Here is an 8,453-nt window from a genome sequence, read left to right on the forward strand (position 1 = left end):
TGTGTGTGTGTGTAGGGGGGAGGTGTGAATTGTTACTCCTTTGACTAATTCGGATGAAAGTGAAGTTCAAGTGTGGCCCACTATTCCCTTCCTACTTTTTCTATAATCTTCTATTTCTGCCCCTAATTCTGTTTGCTACATGCTCCTTCATTCTCCTCTAATATGTTCCTTCTCTCCTTACTTTCCTTTCTTTTATGTAATAATCAAAACCTCATGTATGAAAGGAGAAAAGGATGTTGTATGAAAGGAAAGAAGGTTAGCACTCCCCTTGATGAGAATGGAAGAGGTCCTAGTGGCCTTTACAACACATATACAGTTAAGGCATTGCCACCTACTCTGTGGCATCTAATCATGTTTTTAGTCAAATTTTCAAAAAAAGAAAAGCCATTCCCCAATTGACAAATGGTCAAAAGATTTGCAAAAGCAATTTACAGATAAGGAAATCAAAGCAATCCATAATCATATGAAAAATTGCTCTAAATCATTACTTATTAGAGAAATGCAGATTAAAACATTTCTGAGATACCACCTCACACCTCTTAGACTGGCCACTATGACCAGAAAGGACAGTAATCAATGTTGGAAGGGATGTGGGAAATCTGGTACACTAATACATTGTTGGTGGAGCTGTGAACTCATCTAACCTTTCTGGAGAGAAATTTGGAATTATGCCCAAAGTGTAGCAAAAATGTGCATACCCTTTAATCCAGCATTACCACTACTGGTCTATACCCTGAAAAGATGATGAAAAAGAGTGAAAACATTACTTGTACAAAAATATTAATAGCAACCCTGTTTGTGATGGGAAAGATTTGGAAATTAAGTAAATGTCCTTCATTTGGGGAATGACTTAACAAACTGTGGTATATGTATGTCATGGAACACTATTGTTCTATTAGAAACCAGGAGGGATGGGAATTCAGGGAAGCCTGGAGGGATTTGCATGAACTGATGCTGAGTGAGATGAGCAGAACCAGAACATTGTACACCCTAACAGCAACATGGGCTGATGACCAACCTTGATGGACTTGCTCATTCCATTAGTGCAACAACTAGGGTCAATTTTGGGATATCTGTGATGAAGATTATCATCTGTATCCAGAGAAGGAATTGTGAAGTTTGAACAAAGACCAAAGAGTATTACCTTTAATTTAAAAAAAAATGTAACTCTTTATTTTTTATTTTTTGTTTTTCTTCCTTAAGGATGTGATTTCTCTCTCATCACATTCAACTTAGGTCAAAGTAAACCATCAAAAGAGTGTAAAGACTAACAGACTGCTTTTTTGTGGGGGGGAGGGAAGGAAGATTAGGAGTAAAGTTGTAAAACTCAAAATAAATAAAATTGTAAAGAAAAAAAATCAAAACCTAAAAAAATAAACCCTCAATCTCAGGCCCTTTACCTTATTTAAGTTTCTCATTTACTATTGAGAGAGCATTTGTATTATTCTCCCTTCAAATATGAATCCTCTAATTTATGTATTTTAATGCTGTTGATCGCTTGTATTTTCATTTTTATATTCTCCTGACTTTTGTGTCTGCATTTTAAAGTTTTCACCAGCAAAAATCTTTTCATCAAAAAAGACTTAGAAGTCTTTTAATTCACCAAAGATCTGTTATCCTTTGGTATGATTGCACTGTTTTGTTGTTTAAGTCATTTTTGAAAATAGTGTTTTTATATTTTACTTTTCATAATATAGCATTTGTATCATTCACCCCATCAAAATATAAGCATCCCATATTTGTCCATTCTCTTCTAACTGTTCAACTTCTTTGAATTCACCATCTTCATCACATTTAATGGTGTCATAATTTTTTGTGTCATAGACTCCTTTAACAAGTTAGTGAAATTTAGGGATCCTTTAGGTGAATAATGTTTTTAAATACATAAACTAGAAATAAAGGAATCACAAAGAAAATCAATTACATTGAAATACAGCTATTTATATCTATCCATATTATCTATTAATATCCATATTTGTATCAATATCTATATCTTATAAGTCTCATCTTTCTATATCTTTTATCATCTTTCTACCATCTCACTTTTTAACATTTATCTTCCCTTCCCCTCCTCTCCTCCCCACCCCTCCCCTCCTCTCCTGTCCCTTCTCTCCTCTCCTCCCTTCTCTCTCACTCTCTCTGTCTCTGTCTCTGTCTCTCTACCTCTCTCTGTCTGTCTCTGTCTCTGTCTGTTGCTGTCTATCTGTCTCTCTGCCTTTCTCTCTCCATACAAGAAACACACCACACACACACACACACACACACACACACACACACACACACACACACAAACAAACACACACCCCTCTCCCCAAACACAAAAGATTAAGAAATTAGTAAATGATTAATCCTTTTCTTTGTTTTTTGGAATTTGACATATACATGATATTAGTACACATGTAATATGAATTTTAGCCTATCCTCATATTTTAAATGAGTAGGTTATATGATATTCTCAAAGATTTCTGTCAATTCGGATATTCTGCCTTTTAAGATTCCTTGTAGTTCTCCTATTCTATAGTCTAGACCCAATATATTTTTCATGCTCTAAAGTTTTTCCTAATTTACCTTTCTCTTGGGTCTGATAGTCAGTGTTCCAAAGTCCCTTCTAATTCAAATATTCCACAATAATTATTCTAAAATCTATGTGAACTTTGACATTTTATACTTGATATTATTGATATTATTTATGTTCTTGTCAACTTTGAGACTAATTAAGACTTTAAGACTAATTCTATGAGTCTAAGTTTGTAACTTTTAAGAGACATGGTTTTTAAGATTTTTGTATCAGAGCTCAAGCTGTTGAAACATGCAGAAATATTCCTGTTTGTTCTTCAACTCATATAAATGACAGATTGCTAGACTGTTTCAATCCACTGACAAAAGAATTAATCCCTGTGGCATCTTGGAACATCTCAATGTATAATAGCTACATGTTGCTGAACTAGCTGTAAGAATCTGTTTTAACTAAATGCTACAAACATACAAATTTCCCTCAAAAATATTAAAGTACAATTATGGTTTTAAAAATATGATTAGTTAAATTGATATACTGGTGTGTTTCTTATATATTCTCTCATGCTACATTCTGTCTGAAATTGAACCCAGATTCCAAAACTATCATAATTTACTTCCATAATTGTCATTGATATTCTTTCTATGTCTAGTGGTAAAAGTCTGTTAGCTTATTCATTTTTCTATGATACATATTCTAGAATCTCCTGCCCAGATACTGCCATGATTGAATTTTTTAAATGCTATTTATAGATTACATAGCTAATTGCTGAATATATCCCTCATTCTCTCCCACCGAGTCCCTCACTGAAGTAAAGATTTTAAATGAAAAAAAATATTGTGCAGCAATGCAGCCACCGTATAAACTATGTCTGATATGAAAATGACATTTCATTTCCTTAGTTCCCTATTATAGCAAAGTAAAGAAGGAGGTAGATTTTCTTAACTCTGCTGGTGCTTAATTTATTATTATTATAATATACATTGTTTAGTTTTTTAATTGTGATTTTTCATTACTGTTTTACTTGTATTTTATAGTGATTCTTTATGCCCTTTTTCCTGATTCTTTGCTAGTTCATAAAAGTCTTTCTCTGATTCTCTGAATTAGAATTATTGTGCAACTCTCATGATGCAATTAATATTCTATTGCATTTGTATACTGCACTAATGTACACAGATCTAGTTGTTTTCCCCACCACAGAAACTGATGCCATGAAGGTTTTGGACATACATTAGATTTTTTCTGCCTTTCACTAGATTGGAATACAGCACTAGGAATGACATGATTAGATGGACAAAAAGATATGGATGTTTTAGATACTAGTTTATAGATGAATGTAAATTGGTATATGGAATGTTTCAACTAATTGACTCAGGGCTCTACCAAGTATGAATAAGAAGGCCAATAGGCCTTCCTCCAGTAATTATGTCCATCTTTTTTGTCATTTTTGCTTATTTTCTGCATATAATGGTAAACTTCATGATTATTAATAATTTGCAATTATTGAGGATTATTTGTTCACATTCTTTGTGTATCAATTGGGGAAGTGCTCATAATCATACAATTGGTATAATTTTTATGTAGTCTGAATCTATATGTTATTAAACCCTTCTTTGTATATTTGATGCAAATATTTTCTGAGTTGTTCATCTTTCAACTTAATTTGAAAGTCCATGATGGAACCCTTGCTGGTCATAATTTCATATATTATCATTGTTAAAATGAACATTAAATTGCAGACAATAGAATATCAGAACTGAAAGTATCAGAAGAATTTAGAGCATAAAAATTCAGAGCATTGAAAGAATTTCATAATCTTAGAATTTAAAAAAATAAAATCTGGAAGCACCTTTGAACAGAGGAGGTATAAGAGCAGAACTAGAATAGACCTTAGTAAATAGAATGTCATAGCTAGGGATTATTTTATAAATCATGCAGTCTAATGCCATTATTTTATGAGGAGGAAACTGAGACTCAAAGGGAAAAGTGACTTGCCTAAGTCTACACAGTTAGTCAAGTCAGTAGTGATGTTAAAACCAGAATATAGTTTCCTGATACCCTAGCTAAAGTATTTTCTGAACCACATTGTTTCTTGCAGAGGCAAATATTGAAGTTAACCATTACCAGATCCCTACATTCTTCTTAGGGCAAAGAAGCCAGCTGAATTTATTGAGCCTACATTGGTTCAGTTTAGCTTCATTATTTTAAGGCATGATCAACAATATAAAGATATTTAATTGTGCTTTAGAGAAAGTTGATTCTCAGTAAAATTTTGAGTCATTTAAGCAACGAAATAGCATTTTTAAAGTGCTTACTAAGATTTAGAAAAGAAGCAAAGAAGTAAAACACTGTAGTGAGAAGATAACATTGTTAACTTTGGGGATTTCCTACTAAGATGTCAGAGCCAGGCACTGTCCTAAGGTCTCCTGGATTTCCCTCAGAACTAATATGAATCAAGCCTCTTAACAGAATTCAGGTCCACAAAAACATAGTGAAGAGCAAAGGAGAGGAACATCGACAAACAAGGTTTGTCTCAGGGGAGCGTGGTTGAGCCAGGGGTAGAGAGCAGAGAGGCCAGCACAGGAGCAGTGGGGTGAGACTTGGGTCTAACCTGAGAACAGTGGTGGAAGCTTTAGCTTTGTGACTGGGCAGGAGAGCTCCTGCAAGGTTGGAGGGAAAGTTCTAGCACACTAGGTGGAAGAACTCCAGCACAATGGCTAGACATCAATCCATTCATCTCCTCCGGCTTAGAAGAACAGGGCCATGTGCCCCATATTTTCAGGGGAGTCTGAGTGTTTCCATTTGAATCCCTATCCCCTATCCCTGTGGGAGAAAGGGACTCTTCCCAGAACAAACCTAGTAAAAACCTCCCCTCCCCCACCCCAGGCTCAGATGTGGGCAGCAGATCTCTCTCTCAGTACTGAGTGAATAATGAGATTAACTATATAGCCTGAGGGCCCAGCACACATTGTTCAAAGATAATTCAGACCCTGATGTTCTGCCCCCCACTCCTTCAGCATTATGGAGTAGGCCACAAATCAAGGTCACAGACACCCCAGAAAAAGCCTCTAGCACCTCCTATTGGCTGGCCTACTTGGAGTTATTAAGCACAGTGAGCTAAGACTCTAGGGATTTCAACTCCAAAGGTCTATGAACCAAGATCCCCCCCAAACACAATATCCTAAGAAAATAAAGACCAGTGGAAAGGGGGTGTCCATTGGAAAGTACTTGGAAGATAAAGACCCTAATTCTGAGAGAACTAGAACATCTGAGGAAAATATGAATTGGTCTCCAGCCTAGAAAGATTTCTTAGAAGATATCAGGAAGGAGTTTAAAAATTCATTGGGAAAATTGGGAAAAGAAGCCCAAGAGAAAATTAAAACCTTGCAACAAGAAAACAAATCATTGGAAAATATAATTGGACAAGTGAAAAAAGAAAGATAAATCTCTCAAAATCACAATTGGACAAATGGGAAACTCCTTCAAAAATAGGAGTGACCAATTGGAAAATGAGTTGTAAAAGGTAAATAAGGAATATTCTTCTTGAAAAAAAATCGAATGTGTGGAAAATAATGACTTCAGAAAAGAATAAGAATCTGTTAAATTAAAAAAAAATAGAAGAAAATGTAAAATACCACATTGGCAAAACTACTGACCTAGAGCACAGATTCAATAGAGACAACTTAAAAGTCAATGTACTTCCTGAACACATTGAGGATAAAAAAAAATCCTAGATCAATATTTCCGGATCTATTGAAGAAAAGTGCCCCGATATCATGGAACCAGAGGACAAAATAGTTATTGAAACAATACATTGATTCTCTTTTGAAAGGTATCCCAAAATGAAAACCTCAAGGAATATTGTGACTAAATTCCATAACATCAGAAAAAAGAGAAAATCCTGTAAGCAGCCAGAAAGAAACAATTCAAATACCAAGGAGCCACAGTAAGGATTATGCAGGACCTGGCTGCATCAACATTAAGGGACTGAAAGGCCTAGAATGAGATATTCCAAAGTGCAAGGAAGCTTGGAAAGCAGCCAAAAATTCATTACCATTCAGAACTGAGCCTTCTCTTTCAGGGGAATAGATGAATTTAATGAACAGGAGACTTCTAACTTTTCCTGACAAAAAGACCAGAGGTAAATAAAAAATTTGGACTTCAAACAGGAGACTCAACAGACACATGAAAAGGTACAAAAAATGAAAAGAAAAAAATGCTACCCAACAAGATGAAACTTACTATATCCATACCTGGGAGAAAGATTCTCATAACTCTTGAGAATTGTAACTCTATTGGAGATACTATACTTAGCAAAAAATAATGGACACTCATGACTTGTCCATGACTCTATTAGAATGATTTAAAAACAATTTCTTCCTAAAATGGGGAGAGTAAAGGGACAGAAGAATGTAGGAGATTGAATGGTGTAAATCACATTTTATGAAGAAGTACAAAGGACCTATTGCAATAGAGGGGAAGAAGGGAGGAGGTGAGAACTGCCTGAATCTTACTCTCATTAGATTTGGCTCAAAGAAGAATTAACATAAACTCATAAGTTAAGAAACTTATTGTAGCTTTCAAATATTAAAAGGGGATGGGGAGGGGGGAGGAAAGGAGGAGCTAACAGAAGGAAGGGAAAGAAAAAGGGTCAAAAGGAAAGGGGAAAGATAGGGGAGAGGTGGATATAAGGGGCAAACACACTGAAGGAGATGGTATTCATATGTAAAATACTGGGGAATATAGATAAAGTAAAAAAAAGGGGAAAATACAAACAAAGGGAAGATGGCATGGAGGGCAATAAAGAGGTAGTAATTATAACTTTGAACATGAATGGGATGAACTCTCCCATAAAACATAAGTAAACAGAAGAGTGGTTTAAAAACCAGAATCCTATAATATACTGCTAATAAGAAACTCATCTGAAACTGAGGGAAATGCATATAGGTTAAAGATAAAAGACTGGAGCAGAATATATTTTGCTTCAGATGAAGAGAAAAAGGCAGAGGTAGCAATCCTTATCTCAGAGAAAGCAGTTACTAAAATAGATCTCATTAAAAGAAATAAAGAAATAAATTAAATCCTCTCAAAAGGTACCATAGACAATGAAGCAATTTCAATACTAAATATGTATGTGCCAATTGGTATAGCATCCAAATTATTAGAGGAGAAGTTGAATGTGTTGCAGGAAGACAGCAAAACTCTACTGGTGGGATATCTCAACCTCCTTCTCTCAGATTTAGAGAAGTCTAACCATAAAATAAACAAGAAAGAAGTTAAGGAGATGAAGAGAATGTTAGACAACCTAGACATGATAGACCTTTGGAGAAAATTGAATGGGGATACAAAGGAATATGCTTTTTTTGTAGTACATGCCACTTATACAAAAATTGACTATGTACAAGGACATTAAAAACTTTATGATCAAATGCAGAAAGGCAGAAATACTGAATATTTCTTCCTTAGATCATAATGCAATAAAAATCATGTGCATTAATAGGCCATAGAGAGACGGACCTAAAACTAATTGGAAACTAAATATCCTCATTTTAAAGAATGAGTGAATCAAACAATAAATTATAGATACAATTAATAATTTCATCTTAGATAATGACAATAATGAGACAACATACCAAAACTTATAGGATACAGCCCAGGTGGTTATTAGGGGATATATTATATCTTTAATTGCTTACAAGAATAAAAAAGAGAAAGAGGAAATCAATGAACTAAGCGTTCAACTAAAAAATTAGAGAACAAACAAAGTAAAACCCCTCAATTAAATAGTAAATTAGAAATTCTAAAAATTAAATGAGAAATTAGTAAAATTGAAAGCAAGAAAGCTATTGAACTAATACATAAAACCAAGAATTTGTTTTATGTTAAAACCAATAAAATTGATAAACCTTTGGTTAATTTGATTAAAAAAAGAAAGAAG

General features: G+C 34.3%; 1 non-coding gene across 1 annotated transcript; it reads left to right on the forward strand.

The window, feature by feature from the left end:
- Window positions 1-233: 233 nt before the first annotated feature.
- Window positions 234-361, forward strand: LOC141510751 (U6atac minor spliceosomal RNA). The gene has a single exon (XR_012475166.1). It is a non-coding gene; the product is annotated as a U6atac minor spliceosomal RNA (small nuclear RNA).
- Window positions 362-8,453: the final 8,092 nt, after the last annotated feature.

Source organism: Macrotis lagotis, chromosome 1, assembly GCF_037893015.1.
Source record: "Macrotis lagotis isolate mMagLag1 chromosome 1, bilby.v1.9.chrom.fasta, whole genome shotgun sequence".
Lineage (NCBI taxonomy): Eukaryota > Metazoa > Chordata > Mammalia > Peramelemorphia > Peramelidae > Macrotis > Macrotis lagotis.